Source organism: Panthera uncia, assembly GCF_023721935.1.
Source record: "Panthera uncia isolate 11264 chromosome D3 unlocalized genomic scaffold, Puncia_PCG_1.0 HiC_scaffold_8, whole genome shotgun sequence".
Lineage (NCBI taxonomy): Eukaryota > Metazoa > Chordata > Mammalia > Carnivora > Felidae > Panthera > Panthera uncia.
Window position 1 is genome coordinate 8,204,628 of NW_026057586.1, and position 15,517 is coordinate 8,220,144.

Sequence of the window (15,517 nt, forward strand, 5' to 3'; positions counted from 1 at the left end):
CAAACTTATAATCATTATGGTAAAAAAGCAATTGCTCTAAGCTGGCGTGACACTGTGAATTCATCTCCCAAACGCCACACTTCCCCAGGAACAATTCGTACCGAAAGCTTCCTGGTCTTTGTTCTCCTGTTCCCATTCCTGCCATGTGCTCCCTCAAGTTCACGGTGTATGATCATAATCATGAGGATGTGTGAGGTATGTTCCCCCAGAAAGAATGATCTAGCTCCTCTCCTGTGTATTTTTATATTTTGTTGGTACAGAAGAATTTAACAATGCATTTGAAAAAAGTCTGTCAGTGAAAAAAAGTATATTTTGGCATATCCAATTTATTACTTTCCAGTACATGCAGTAGTATAAATAAATGCTAAAAATGGCTACCAAATAATATGCTTTGTGCAAAAAAGCCAATAAAATAAAACCCAGAAAATGCAGATCTTCAAGGTTTGCTGGGATGACTGGCCAGGTCTCACCTGCCAATCTGTCCTTTAAATTGCCTTCATCACCCACTCTCCCCCTCCCCTCCCCCCCCCCACCCCCCTCCCCCACCCTGGGTCCTGACTCAGGAACACAATGTCCTGCTTTTATTTCCCTGGATCAAGCATGGCCAGACTTTCTGTCCTTGGCTTCCTTTCACAAGAGTGGGATTGTCTGAAATTTACAAAATAGATGCCTAGAATAATGGTCAATAGTCCAATTATTAAAGGGCAAAGGACACCCAAATTTAGAGAAGGAAAAAAATACAAATGAACAGTATATACAAGGACAGACCTCCAATCATAAAGATAAAGACCAAAATGAAAAGAACAAAGAGAGATGTCAAAGTCCTTGATTGAAATAGAAACATCTTAAATCATCATTTTAGTGCTTGTGGTTATAGGGTCAAAAAGAGCCGTCTCTTTGCCCCATTAGAGGATGTATGAATTGATATGACTTTCCTTGAAAGCAATTTGCTCTTTTGTGAAGACGTTGAAAACATTCACGTCCTTTGACCCAGTAGGACTTTAAAAAGGCTTTGCTAAGGAAATAATCAGAGATTTGCACAACTTTTCACAGATGGTCAGTGGGGCTTTATTTAGAATAGTTTATTTTGGAAACATCTTAATGTTACATTAATGATGGCATAGCCATATGTGCAGAGGCCACACAGCCATTAGCATCTTGATTTTAAAGGACTCAGAGATGACTTCTCAGTATCATATTAGGTGAAAATGAAGGATAAACATCTTTAGTTCCATCAATTTTAAAACATACTGGAAAGAAGTACATCAAGATATTCAAAGCAGTTATCTTAGGAAGGAGAAACTATGAGTGAGTTTTAAGCTTTTCTTTCCAACATCTCCTTCAAGTCTGTATTAACTTTTTAATCAGACAATATAGGTATCAAAAAAAATTCTCAATACGAAGGAAAAATGGAGACTGACATAGAGAATATAGAAAGCGTACCACCTGGACAGGTTACAAAAACAGATTTCTGATCTTGTGGTACCTCTCTAGGAATAAAGGCCTAGTTGTACCTCACAGCTTCAAGACTCCCTGTCCAGAGAGTGCCTGAGGCTCTTTTTCCTTCCTTGGCCCCATTCCTTCCAGAGGAAGTATTTTATTATAAAAGTAACAAATGCTTGTTGCCAAACATCCAAATGGCATGAAAGAATATAACATAGACCGATCATAGACTGGTTTATGTTCTATTTTCTTTTCCCACAATTTGTTTCACATGGAAAACACTGGAGCATAACTTGCAGATAATAATACCAATATTAAAAAAATAAGAATGCCAATATTTAGTAAACAATTCTGTGTGTTTTGACACACGTCAGGATATAGGACATTTTTCGTCACCCCCCAGATTTCCTTAGTTGCAGTCCATTCTCTCCCAACCTCAACCTCAGTGCCAGGCAACCACTGATCTGCTTTCTGTCCCTATAAATTAAGTTTTGCCTCTGGTAGGGTTTTCTGGAAATGAAAACATACATATTGCTAAGAATAATGTTTTTGAGATCCACCTACATTGAGTGTCCCGGGTAGGTGGTATTCTGTTGTGTAACTACATTATAATTTGTCTGTCCACTTATTGGTGGACATTTAAATTGTTTCCAGTTTTGGACTGTTACACATGAAGTTGCTCTGACCCTCCCAACACAATATTCATGTGTTGTTTGGGGGCAGTTGGTAGGTAACTATCAGACAAGATCGGGCATGTTCAGGGTGGTATGGCCGCAGACAGTTGATAGGTAAGTATCTAGGAGTCAAATTGCTCTGTCATATGGTGTACGTAAAAAACTGCCAAACTCATACTTGAAGTGATGTTCTACCTTCCATTCGTATCGGCCATGACACCGAGTCAAGAGCTGTTCCTTCCCCAGTTGACAGTGTCAGGGTTTTGTCATGTTTTCTCTTTTGCTAGAGGGGAGAATATACTGGTGTCTTCTTGTGGTTTTAACCCATATTTCCTCGGAACTCATGATGATAATAAGCATCCTTTCTTGTTTGTAGTGTTCATCGGCGTATCTTCTTTTATAACTGGTCCAACATTTTTTTGCCTACTTTATGAATGGATTATTTGCTTCTTATTTTGGGTTGAGAGTTCTTTAAGGATCACAAATATAAACATCGTCAGACACATGATTTATGAATTTTTTCCCCTGTCTAGTGCTTGCCTTTTCATTTTCTATAAGATGTCTTTTAAAGAGTAGATGTTAATTTTGATGAAATTATAAATATTTTTTCTTTGGATTGTGGTTTTGGTTTAGTATTTAAGAAACATTTGCCTATTTCCAATCAAAAAGAATGAAATCTCGCCATTTGCAACTACGTGGATGGAACTGGAGGGTATTATGCTAAGTGAAATTAGAGAAAGACAAAAATCGTATGACTTCACTCATATGAGGACTTTAAGAGAACATAAGGGAAGGGAAACAAAAAGAATATAAAAACAGGGAGGGGGACAAAACAGAAGAGACTCATAAATACGGAGAACAAACTGAGGGTTGCTGGAGGGGTTGTGGGAGGAGGGATGAGCTAAATGGGTAAGGGGCACTAAGGAATCTACTCCCGAAATCATTGTTTCACTATATGCTAACTAATTTGGATGTAAATTTTAAAAAATAAAAAATAAAATTAAAAAGAAAGAAATGTTTGCCTATTTCAAGGTTACAAATATTTTCCTGTTTTCTGTTATAAATTTTATAATTTTAGTTTTGTTATGTAAATATATATGCATTTGGAGTTTGGTGGAGTGTATTAGCTTGAGCTGCCATAACAAATAACCATGGACAAGGGGGCTTAAAGAATAGACATTTATTTTCACATACTTCTGGAAGCTGGAAGTCCAAGATCAAGGTGTCACTATGGTCAATTTCTGGTGAGGATTCTTTTTGTTTCTTGTAGATGGCCACCTTCTCCTTGTGGCCATCTCACATGGCAGGACAGAGAAAGCAGCTTTCTGGTATCTCTTCTTATAAGGACCTTAATCCTACCATGATGCCCCACCCTCATGGTCTCATTTAAACTGAATTGTCTTCCAAAGGCCCCAAAATCTCAGCTCCAAATACCATCACACTTGGGAATTAGGGCTTCAATATATGAATATTGCTGTGGAAGCGGGGGAGGGGGGCACAATTCAGAATTCAGTCCATGCAAGTGAGGTAAGAGCTGAGGTTCATGTTTCTCCTAATGGGTATCTGGTTGTTCCCACACCATTTGTTTCTTTTTCACATTAAATTAACACAGCAGATTAACAAATAAATAAATCGGCCATATATGTAGGTGTCCATTTTGAACTCTTCATTCTTTTCTGGTGATTGTTAGGTCTATTCTTATGTCACTATCACATAGTCTTGATTATTGTGGCTTCATAACAAGGATTAAAATAGGGTAGTAGAAATCCATCAGATATGTTCTTTTCCAAATTGCTTTTGCTACTCTAGGTCTTTTGTAATTCGAAATACCTTTTAGAATCAACTTGACATTTGATTTAGAAAAGTCATTTGGGATTGTTGACATTAAAATGAATGTGCCCATTGATTTGGAGAGGACTGTTATCTTATGAATACAGCGTCTTCCAATTCACAAATGTGGTATATACCTTCATTTATTTTGATCTTCTTTAATTTCTCTTAGTCATATTTTGTGGTTTTCAATGTATAGGTCTTGCACATATTTCGTTAAAATAACCTATACATATTTCATATTTTTATGAGATTAGAAGAGATATTCAAAACATTTTCCCTTCCAATTATGCATTGCTTATAAATAAAATAAAATTGATTTTTGTATATTGACCTTATATGCTGCAACCATGCTAAATTCACTTCTTAGTTCTAGTAGCTTTTTGTCTAGATTCCTTTAGGTTTTTTCCCTTAATGTACTTAAGGGTAAGGAAGTTTGATTTTCATTGCTCTACACTCTGATTTTCCCGCAGGCAATACTATTGGAGTGTAACTCATTCCAAAGAATTACACACGGTAAATGAGAGAGTTCTTGTATATCTGCTGACTCTTCAATGAAATAGGCACCTAGTAACCCATAAAATTATGTTCCAAGCACCAGTTAGCACAAAGACAGCCATTCGGTATTTTCCCCTTATTTGTACTCTGAAGTCTTGCTGTACCAGACCATTTCCGCCTCAAAGTCCTGACTCATGACAGGTAACACTGATTTTTATTCTCAGACACTGAGTTTCTAATGATTTTTCCAGCATTTGAATGCCGGCTTCTCCCAAGCTTTTTGCTTGGCTCATCTCTCCCCGCATTTCCAGTTTTGGCTAAGGATGTGCCTTAGCAGAGTTCTCTAAGAATAGAGATCTTCAGAGATAAGTAGAAGCTTCGTTCAGAAAGTGGAAAATAAATACATAATTTCTGAGAAGCGTACGTAATCATGGTTTCTTAAATGCCCATCGCGTGACAGTGCTGTGCTGTGTGCTGCTTTCCGATCACAAACTCAATCTCTACAAATTTATGTAGGAGGTAGAGATGATACTACTTCTAATGCAAAGAAGAAAACTGGAAGCTATTAACAAGTGACAGAGCAATGACCTAAATCTAGTTCTCTCCGATTCCCAGGCACGGAGGAGCTTGGGTGTCAAGATGATTTTTAAATATTATTATTTATTAAGAAGTTATTCTGATAAAAAGTGTAGAAAACAATTATCTCCTAAACCAACAAAACTAAACAAACAAGAAAACAAACATAAAACATAAAAACCTTGAAGACTGTAGTCCTTACCTACTCTGATATGTTTTATTTTTTAATGTATCTTAAAATTATTAAAAATTACCAAGATCACAGAAGACCAATTAATAGTGACTGTCAGATAAACCAAGTTGCACATCAGGTAGTTGGATGTTTTGGTTGAGAATATCAACTTAAACACCGGTGGAGAGCCAGTCTGTTCCCCTTAAAGACTTTGAAGAATCAAGAAAGAAACTGGCAAAAGCTAACGTGAACATTTATAAATGGAGTGAAAATTCTCCATAACCACCATAAAAGAAAAAGAAACCTTACTGTTATTCAAAATCCTGAGAAGATGCCTTCTGAAATGAGGGGACAGACAGGTAACAGTACTGAGGCTCCTCAAAAATTAAAAATGGAAATACCATATGATCTAGTAATCGCACCACTGGGTATTTCCAAAGAAAATGAAACCACGAATTCAAAAAGATGTATACACCCCTATATTTAAAACACCATTACTTATAATAGCCAACATGTAGAAGCAACCAAAATGCCCATTCACAGATGAGTGGATAAAGAAGATGTGGTATGTTCCCACCTCCTGCACACTCATATATACACAGTAGACTTAGCCTTTAAAAAGAATGAAGTTTTGCCATTTGCAACAAGAATGGGCCTAGACGGTGTTATGCTAAGTGAAATAAGTCAGACAAAAAATGACAAATGCCATATTATTTCTCTTATATGTGGAATCTAAAAAACAAAACAAAACAAACGAGCAAACACACAAACAAACAAACACCAAACAGACACACAAATACAGAGAACAAACTGGTGGTTGCCAGAAAGCCGTGGTACAGGGAGAATGGAAACAGATGAAGATTACCTTCTGGTTATGAAATAAAGTAAGTGAGTCATGGAAGAAAAGTACAGCACAGGGCATATAGTCAGTAACATTGTAATGACACTATATGATGACAGATGGTGACATGGTGACACCCTTATCATGGTGAGCACTGAGAATGCATGGAATTATCAAATCATTATGTTGTAACCCTGAAACCAATATAACACTGCGTGTCAACTACATGTTAATAATAAATAATAATAAAAAAAGAAAATAGGAAAATAGGAACACCTAGGAGAAAAATCCAGAGGAGGGAATTTTGGGGGTAATGTTATTAAGTAATGAAAATAAACCATCACTTTTTTCTATACGTACATTAACTTTTATGACCAGTAAAAAAAAATGTATCGGAAACCTTAGGTCAGTGAGTAAGTTATAATCCCTTTTTCATAACCCTATACATTTTAAAATAGTATACATGCCCCAAAGTATTCATTTTCTTAAGAGAATTATTTCCTAACAGTTATCTAAAATGTGATTACTCTTATTACTGTCAATATCTAGGCAGATTGGAAATAGACAGTTGAGTGAACTCATAACCACTAAGTAACCACAGGATTGGAGCCTCTTAGAGAAATCAGTGTAGTAGAGGGTTTAATATAACCTAGTGCAAAACTGAGTGGTAGAATTACTTCAGCTCAGCTCAACTTATTTTCTCCCCTCCGCTTAAAATTCTAAAAAATATATGACCTTGACCTAACCTAGATGGATATTATTAGAACCTGACCTTGAGTAAGTATTTAGTAGTTTTGTAAGAACAAAGTTATGAAATTAAGATTGCTGTATCAAGTACAATAAAACTTTGCTAAAATTATCTTATAATGTCACAGATTCATTTTCAGAATGTGATAAATCATGTCCCCAGTGTGAAGACCGATACGTTAAACATCTCTTATTATACAGAATCCCCAAATCTAAGTAGGTCTTGTCTTGTATATGTGACAACAATATCACAAAGGGGTAGGGGTCATTGCACAAAGATATTCACTTAGCTGGTTGAAGCTCATGTCTAAACTTCTGTCTGTAAATTGTGATTATGAAACAACCACTCATTTAAAACATTTATGGATTCCAATCATGTGCTATAATTAAGAAACCAACATACTTGCTTTTGACATACTGTATTTAAAATCTGTGTTATACATTTCATATGTTACATATTTCAAAATATTTCTTCAGTCACTCTGAATTAACATTTACACTTAATTAATGTTAACATAAAAATCTGGATAAATGAATACTGGACTAATTTATCGGCAATAATAATATTGGCAATATTAAAATGTAATATTTAAACAATTTAATGTAAAACTCCTTTCAAAATTTTTTTGCTTATAAAGAACTCACAAAAATAAGGCTAGTAGGGACATGTTGAATTTTACGGGAATCCTATTGCACTGATAATATTATTGGATACACTAAAAATATAGTATTGTAATAATATTGCAAACTATATGGCATGATAGAAATAATTATGAAATCAGTTTGAGGCCAGTGTAAAAGACTGAAATTTTTTAGAATGGGGTAATTAACCTGTCATAGAATGAACACACTTTATTTAGATTATCAACACGAATCTGAGGAAGGCACCTCCTCTGATGTTGGAATGACCACTGGGTGTTGTATGGAAACCAATTTGACAATAAATTTCATATTAAAAAAAACAAAAAAGAATCTGGAGAAATTATATATTTGGTCATTTGTACCCTTTCTAAACACAGTGGTCATCCTGGGCAGATGGACAGAACCTTTCCTTCAGGAGTTTATTTTTCACCCACCCCCTGGTTGTGACACTTAGAGCTTACCTTCCTGACTCAAAGGTGAACCACGTTGAGTCCCGTCCATATCTCCTCAGTGAGCTGAGAGGCCACATCACCAGTTTGACCTTGGCATTGTGGATATCCCAGAGATAGATATTCTCATGAGTGATCTGCATTGTGCATTCGCCATAAATATCCAGATTTGGTGTAGGCATAAGGTATACATTGAATCTCTCTGCAGAGGAACAAAGAATGGTGCAAATTAAGTGAAAACAGGTATGAGTCTTTATGGTAGCACTGTATTAATTTGTGTAACTACCTACAGCCTTCAGAAAATATTACTGTGTCCCTCGGGAACACCGGTACATGGTGCGAAACACTACCTTTTTCCATGTGATGTGTGAGAAAATGAGTTAATTATAATATTTTTTTTTCTTTTTAGAGAGAGAATGTGCAATATGGGGAGACGGATGGGGAGAGAGAGAGAGAGAGAGAGAGAGAGAGAGACAGAGAGAATCCAAAGCAGGCTCCACACTCAGCACAGAGCCTGATGTAGGGCTCAATCCCATGACCCTGGGATCATGACCTGAGCCAAAATCAAGAGTTGGATGCTCAACAGACAGGGCCACCCAAGCACCCCAGTTAAACTATTCTTAATCAATAATTCATTCACTCACTCATTCTACACTTTGTGTTGCGTTGTGTTCTCTGTGGTGAGGATGAAATGGTGAAATTGTACAACGGAAACATAAGGGTAAAAGCTAAGTGAGGTCTCTGCCAAAATGATGCTTAGTGGCTGCTACTTCACACAATCTTAAATGCAAGCCATGTATATAACTCCTGCGAGGAATGTCTTATTTAATTTAAGGAAGAATTTACTCAATTTTACCTTCGTGTTATGAAGCTTTTAATGCACACCTAGACTGACTCTCAAAACACATTGTATTCACAGTCACATTCAGCATATGATAATTGCAGATAGCCATTATTTACTTCTGCAGGACTTCAGATATTGTTTTGTTAAGCAAACAAACATATATAGCCACTTTCATTCTTGGGTATTCTACAGTTGAAAATCTGACTATCAGGCAACAATCCCAAACCTTGCTTTATAACTTGTGTATCTCAAAGGCTACCGCAAAGTTCCACAGCCCTTGATCCCCATTTAAATGCATCAGATGCACTTTATACACGATAAGGTTAGTTCATAAGTTCCAGGCAGCAAAGAACTTGGTATGACCTATAAATTGTCCTATAAAATATCCCCAATTCCGAGCACCACATTCTTGGTTTATAGCAAGCAATCAATAAATAAGCATTGGTTAACTTATAGGAATGAAATAAATATATCCCATGACAAATATGCACCGCAAGAATTGAGGAATTATAAACAGAATAATGTCATGATAATAAAAAGTTTAAGAACTGCTGGCAGATACATCTTTGTGAGTTTGAATTTAATTGTGAATTGTGCTTGAAAGGCAGTGCTGTTGAATTAATGATTTTGAGAGGCATAATGGTGCTGCTGCAGTTGAGAAAGGATTGATATGTTTAAGAATGTGCCATCATCCATCATAATGCCACCATTTGAAATACTGAGTGTTGATTGGTACTGAGCTGGAATTGTCTATATAATAGAAAGAATCTTTTCTGTGGCAGGTACTTTGCAGAGAATTGCTTTGCTGATGCCAAAAAACAAAACAAAAAATTCAGATTCCAAATGGGTTAAATTTAATTTAAGCATGATAGCTGGAAATGTAGTAACCAAATGGACCATATTTATATTCAAGTGTCTAGATATTTTTGACCAGAATAATCTAATTCAAGTTTTTACTTGGATTATTGACCCATAAAACTAATATGTATATGGATTTCACATTCATATCCTCCAGAAGAGAAAAACAAGATAAATTACATAGCTGAAGCAATGAAGAAAGATCATTGCCCCATTAATTATCTGCAATAAAAAGTGTGTATATATATATATATATATTCCATAAATCTTAAAATTCTTGTGTACAATCAAAGTCTCAATATTTTGCATTAAATACATCACTCACATTGCCACCACATTTCACACACCAATGGGATTACAAGTAGCAGATCAAAGGGGTCTGATCTCATGTAAGAGTATAAATGAAAGTTGGACCCAACAGAGTGACTCATGCATACAGATAATGCGTGAATAGAAATCTTTTCTTTGGCCAAGACCCTTTTGATGTTCAGCTTTTACATTTGGAAGTAATCGTATGTCAGTGGCATCTGTTGAGCAGAGGTAAAATGCTTTTGTTATAAAAGTGGAATGTAAAACCTTCCTCTAAATTCCTTCCTTTCTATCAATTACAGAGTCTGAAGATAGCAACCAAAGAGTCATTGCCAACATGCCAAGAAATAACACTTCTTGTAAAATATTGAAATAAACATCATTAACCAATTTTAGTGTTGCTTAAGGCTGCATTGACCCTTGATATTCACACCCATAGTTTGATATCTGAAAAAAAAATCATGTAAAAAAAATAAACCTGACATCATGTGTCCTCGAAATGGATGACACATGAAAAATCACCTATAACCCATGGAGTATTACAGAGGACCCAAAGAACCATTGCATTTTCACCGAAATGTCTGTGTGCTCTAATGTAAGCAGATAAAACCTAGAAAAAATAAACAGAGAAAGGGTACAATCATCACAATGGACATTAAAGAAATATGGAACCGGAAAACTGAAAAATAATGAATAATTGAATTTCATACGATTCACATGATATAGGGCTCTAGATGTCAAAATTGGTGAGGTACATTTACAAACAAATACATAGATATCAGATAACCTGCCCCAAGGGACTCCTTCCTGGGCCAGCTGTAGGTGATATCAAGCAGGTAAAATGTATTGCCGTGACCTTCTTGTCTGCCTTCCACTCCCCCAGGCTTCACACACTTTGCTACCTAGCAACTCATGGTAAGCCCTTCTTGTTAATGTCTAGAACGTGCCAACCTTCCTTTTGATACTATTTCTTTCATCCCACAAAAAGGATTATTCTAAGAAATTTTATTTTTGGTTTTTAAATATTCAAAATCTATTTCATCCTAATGGGTAATTTCCAAGGATTTGAGATTCAATTAAAAAGTAGACTAATTTAATCCAGCAGAGAATGAAGGCAGCTCAAGTTATCTAGTAAATTCTTCTTCTTTGATTCCATTTTCATGGAAAAAATCTTCCCACATTTACAAGGAGTAAATCATTTTGTGCCCTTAGTAATGTAAAATATGTTGCTTCACTAAAATTTGTGATGCTTTCCACTGGAAAGACCATTTCAATGTGAAATAGCTAAAATTGGCCCCCCCTGAAGTGACTTTTTAAACTATTTAACTTTGTGAAATAATTGTATGAGGCAGGTGTTTTAACCACTCTCTTATCATGTCACCTTCTCACATAAGAGCCTACCTTTGGGTTTTACTGCTGAGAGCGCTGGTTTTCAGACATTAATGTGCATCAAAATGACCTGAAGGGCTTGCTTGAACATAGATTGCTGGGCGCACTCCACCCTTCTCATTTTTGATACAGTAGGTCCAGGCCGGGCCGTTCAATTTGCATTTCTACTTGTTTCCAGAGGATGTTGATGCCGCTGCCCTGGGGACCACACTGTGAGAAATGCTGATGTGAAGAACCCATTTTAGAGTATTGCCAAGGAAGTAGTGGCATCAGAGGAACTACGAGGGATGCTTTGAAAGTGATACTATGTTCCAGTAGAACAAACCGGCACACTTAATTCAAAGCTGTTCTTTAATTTCTGCTCAAATAGACTAATCCCATCTCTACTGACTCATGACCGAGCCGGCAGGAAAGAGTTCTTATGCCAATTGGAACAAAAGAAGTGAGAGGCATAGGAAGAAAGGAGGTCTATGAAATTTTTCAATTCATCAGGGTATGTATGTATATTCCCATTATTTTATTTATTATTATTATTTTTATTTGAGAGAGAGTGTGTGGGGGAGGGGCAGAGGGAGAGAGAGAATCTTTTATTTTTTTTAAAATTTTTTTTTTTTAACATTTATTTATTTTTGAGACCAAGAGAGACAGAGCATGAACGGGGGAGGGTCAGAGAGAGGGAGACACAGAATCTGAAACAGGCTCCAGGCTCTGAGCTGTCAGCACAGAGCCCGACGCGGGGCTCGAACTCACCGACCGTGAGATCATGACCTGAGCCGAAGTGGGCCGCTTAACCGACTGAGCCACCCAGGCGCCCCGGAGAGAGAGAGAATCTTAAGCAGGCTCCACACTCAGCATGAAGCCTGACACAGGGCTAGGTCCCATGACCTTGGGATCATGACCTGAGCTGAAATCAAGAGTTGGATGCCCAACTGACTGAGCCACCCAGGCGCCCCTCTGACTATTTTCTTTTAAGGTAATCAACAATAACAGAACACTGTTAAGACACACTAAACAACACATTTCCAAGCACCCAAAAGAATTAGGAAAGAAACGAAGCTGTTTAGTGTACGTGCTGCTGAAGCAGACACAGAAACTAGCTGTTTAAATGCAATATCCTAAACCGTGGATAAAAATTCTACCAACATTAAGTCTTGTGAAGACTGCTGAATATGTGAAGAGAGAAATATTTGAAAAGGTTAAATAAAAAAAATATTAGATTAAAATGTACTCAGACATATGAAACCACAGAATTCTAGAGTGGAAAAAAAAAAATCTCAAACGGTGCCCATGAGATTGTATTTTGAGAAAATTTTGGTTTATATAATGGCCAACATATGAGAAAGCATAATTTAATTTTAAATGGCCAAAAACAATAGCAAGGTGAAGTATTTACAAAATGATTTGTTATATCCAACAAAGATGCTTCTTACTATTATTGAATCTGCTATTGCGTTTACAAGGGCATTTCTACTCTAGGGGTGGATTAAGAGGTCCAAAGGAATAGGCTACACCCCAAAAGTCCTGGGACCAGAGTCCAGGTGGGAACCACAAGAACAGTCCAAGGGGACTACAAAACAAGGTTTGGTCAAATTGAATTGGACAAGGTCTGGCAAGAAAGGGTAGCTACACTCAGGCGAAATGGTTCTGGAAAAGGCATAGTGAGACCTCGGGTGATGTGTGAAGGTTGAATGGGTCATCAGCTCTGAGAAAGACAGAAACCTTTCCTTCTCAGCCGATGAGGTTTTAAATGGATCTGGTTTGAGGCAGGAACATTCCAACTATAGCTATTAGCTTGAGCCTGACAGGTGGAGACAAGTGGAGCATGCAGGGGCTATAGGAAACAGAGCATCAGAGTTACATTTTGTTTCTTTAACGTTTTATTTATTTTTATTTTTTAAATTATTTTTTTAAGTTTATTTATTTTGAGAGAGAGAGAGAGAAAGAGAGAGAGAGAGAGAGAGAGAGAGAGAGAGAGCACGAGTGAGTGTATGCAGGGGAGGGGCAGAGAGAGAGAATCCCAAGTAGGCTCTGGGCCATCTACATGGATTTGGATGCAGGCCTCGATTCCATGACCCTGGGATTATGACCAGAGCCCAAATCAAGATTCAGATGCTCAACTGACTGAGCCACCCAGGCACCCCAGATCACAGATGCAAGTTTCTAACATGAAGCAAAACATCATCTAGTGAGTAATAGAACACGACAGGATGATGAACTCTTTGACCAGTTTCTTGATAATTTCCATCTCGTAACATTGCAAACGGAAAATTGGTTTTAAAGGAAGAACCATACTAACAACAAACACATGTGCTCCCTTATAATTAATTGGAGTATTTTTTTAATGTTTACTTATTTTTGAGAGCAAGTACTGGTAGGGGAGGGGCAGAGAGAGAGGGGGTCAGAGGATCCAAAGCGGGCTCTGAGCTGACAGCAGAGAACCCAATGCGGGGCTTGAACTCATGAACCCAACCAAAAGATCCTGACCTGAGCTGAAGTCGGATGCTCAACCGCTGAGCCACCCAGGTGCCCCTGGAGTATTCTTTAAAATATAGGCTTTTGGAATGTAGGTATTAAATAATTTTGTGCGTCTAGCACATAGTGAACATTCAGCTCATTGTGGCTGCCTGAACACAAAATGCATCTTTTGCATGTTAGTTACTTAGACTAAATTTGGGAAATGTCTATTGGATGTCAATTCATTCCTTTTTTTCCAAAGAAGGATTCTGATAAGTTTTAATTGTTAGCTGATTGCAGGACACTCATATCCTTTCTATCCATCCCACTTCTCCTGATACTTCAGAAGGTTGGGTCAAAAAAAGGACGGAACATGGAACTAAGTATTATGCCTAAATGGAAACCAAGAAATCTGTAAATATTAACACCCATCTGGTGTTCCACAGGGAGATGTTAAATTTTACAGTAACTTCAGCTAAGCAGGTGAGTGTGAGCTCCTAATCTTTTACCTTCTCTTCCTTTTAAATTCCAAGCATAGCTCAAAAGGAGAAGCCCTGCAAAAAGAAAAGAATTCTTTAGCTCTTTGGCGACATCCCTAATTTTCTGAATTTCATTTCCAGGATCTTCCAGAGGGTAGAGGCTTATGTATCTGTTAAGTTCATTAGCGAAAATGTGTAGGTATTATTTAAATTAAATAGCTTGAAGAAAATTAATAATTACACCTAATATACATATAAAATAATTACATATATGTAAAAACTGATTTTGTCATGATTAGCAATAGCTGTAAATAATTGGTTAACTCACTTATAATTCTGGATTTCACTTAGTTGTTTGTATGAGCCAGTGATTCCTCAAAGTAACACTCACTCTATATGCAACTTACAGCTCACGATAACTTTAAATATTTAAGGGAGAGAGAATTAAATTGTTTTTTTCCAAAATGTCACATGATCAGAAAAGTCACTGTTTATGGAAAGCATTTGTTTAAATTAAATTTATTACTGCAGCTGGTTCATTAAAAGATCCAAACTTTGTCGTCTCATCAAATGCGGAAACGTATCTTGTCTTGTTGGTGACCTTTATCTTCCTTCTCACGTGGCCATCGTGAACAGCTGTAGCCCACATCTTGCAACCTGTCCTCAGACTTATCGTGGTGAGTTTGCATCTCCAAACTCTTGTCCCCCGAACTCTCTTGCGCACTGGTACCAGCCTGGGCGGGACGACCAGATTCTACAGCTCCATCACCACAGGCAAGTTGGGGGGTCCTTGTCCCAATCTGGCAAGCAATCCAAATTCTGTGAGTAGTTCTTTTGCTTCTCTGGTGCTTGGAGGGAGATGTGTTCCTCCTTGCTGCCCTCCTCCTGTGAAAGACCTTCAAAGACTCCTCTTCAATTAATCTTCCAGCCTAATCTTTAGAATTTCATGGTACTGTTCACCCATCAGCCACTGCTCTGGGGCTACAGAACATTTCTGAGACAGCAAGAAAGCCCCATTCTCTGCTCTAGAGTTAATAATTGTTACATAACAATTCAAAGCATGAAATTTTAATATTAGCACTAAATTAATAAGCAGTTCACTAAATATTATTTCGTCCCAGGACCAGAGCCATTGGTCTAATATTAAGCATCAATGAATAAATTCATTCAGAATCTGGCATCTGAGAAACTGACCATATGCTCTGGAGTGCGCAATTTATCACTACTCATCTCAGTTTGAAATCTAGGTTCACACCATTGTTTGAGGTAGTCTGCCTTGTTTTTAACAGTTATATGAAGTGTTAAGGAATTA

At 37.1% G+C, this 15,517-nt stretch overlaps 1 long non-coding RNA gene across 1 annotated transcript in view; it reads right to left on the minus strand.

The window, feature by feature from the left end:
* Positions 1-6,857: 6,857 nt before the first annotated feature.
* Positions 6,858-15,517, minus strand: part of LOC125914393 (uncharacterized) — a 114,055-nt gene continuing 105,395 nt past the window's right edge. The window contains exon 4 of the long non-coding RNA XR_007455292.1: positions 6,858-8,074. This is a non-coding gene — a long non-coding RNA (uncharacterized LOC125914393). The remainder of the gene's footprint in view (positions 8,075-15,517) is intronic.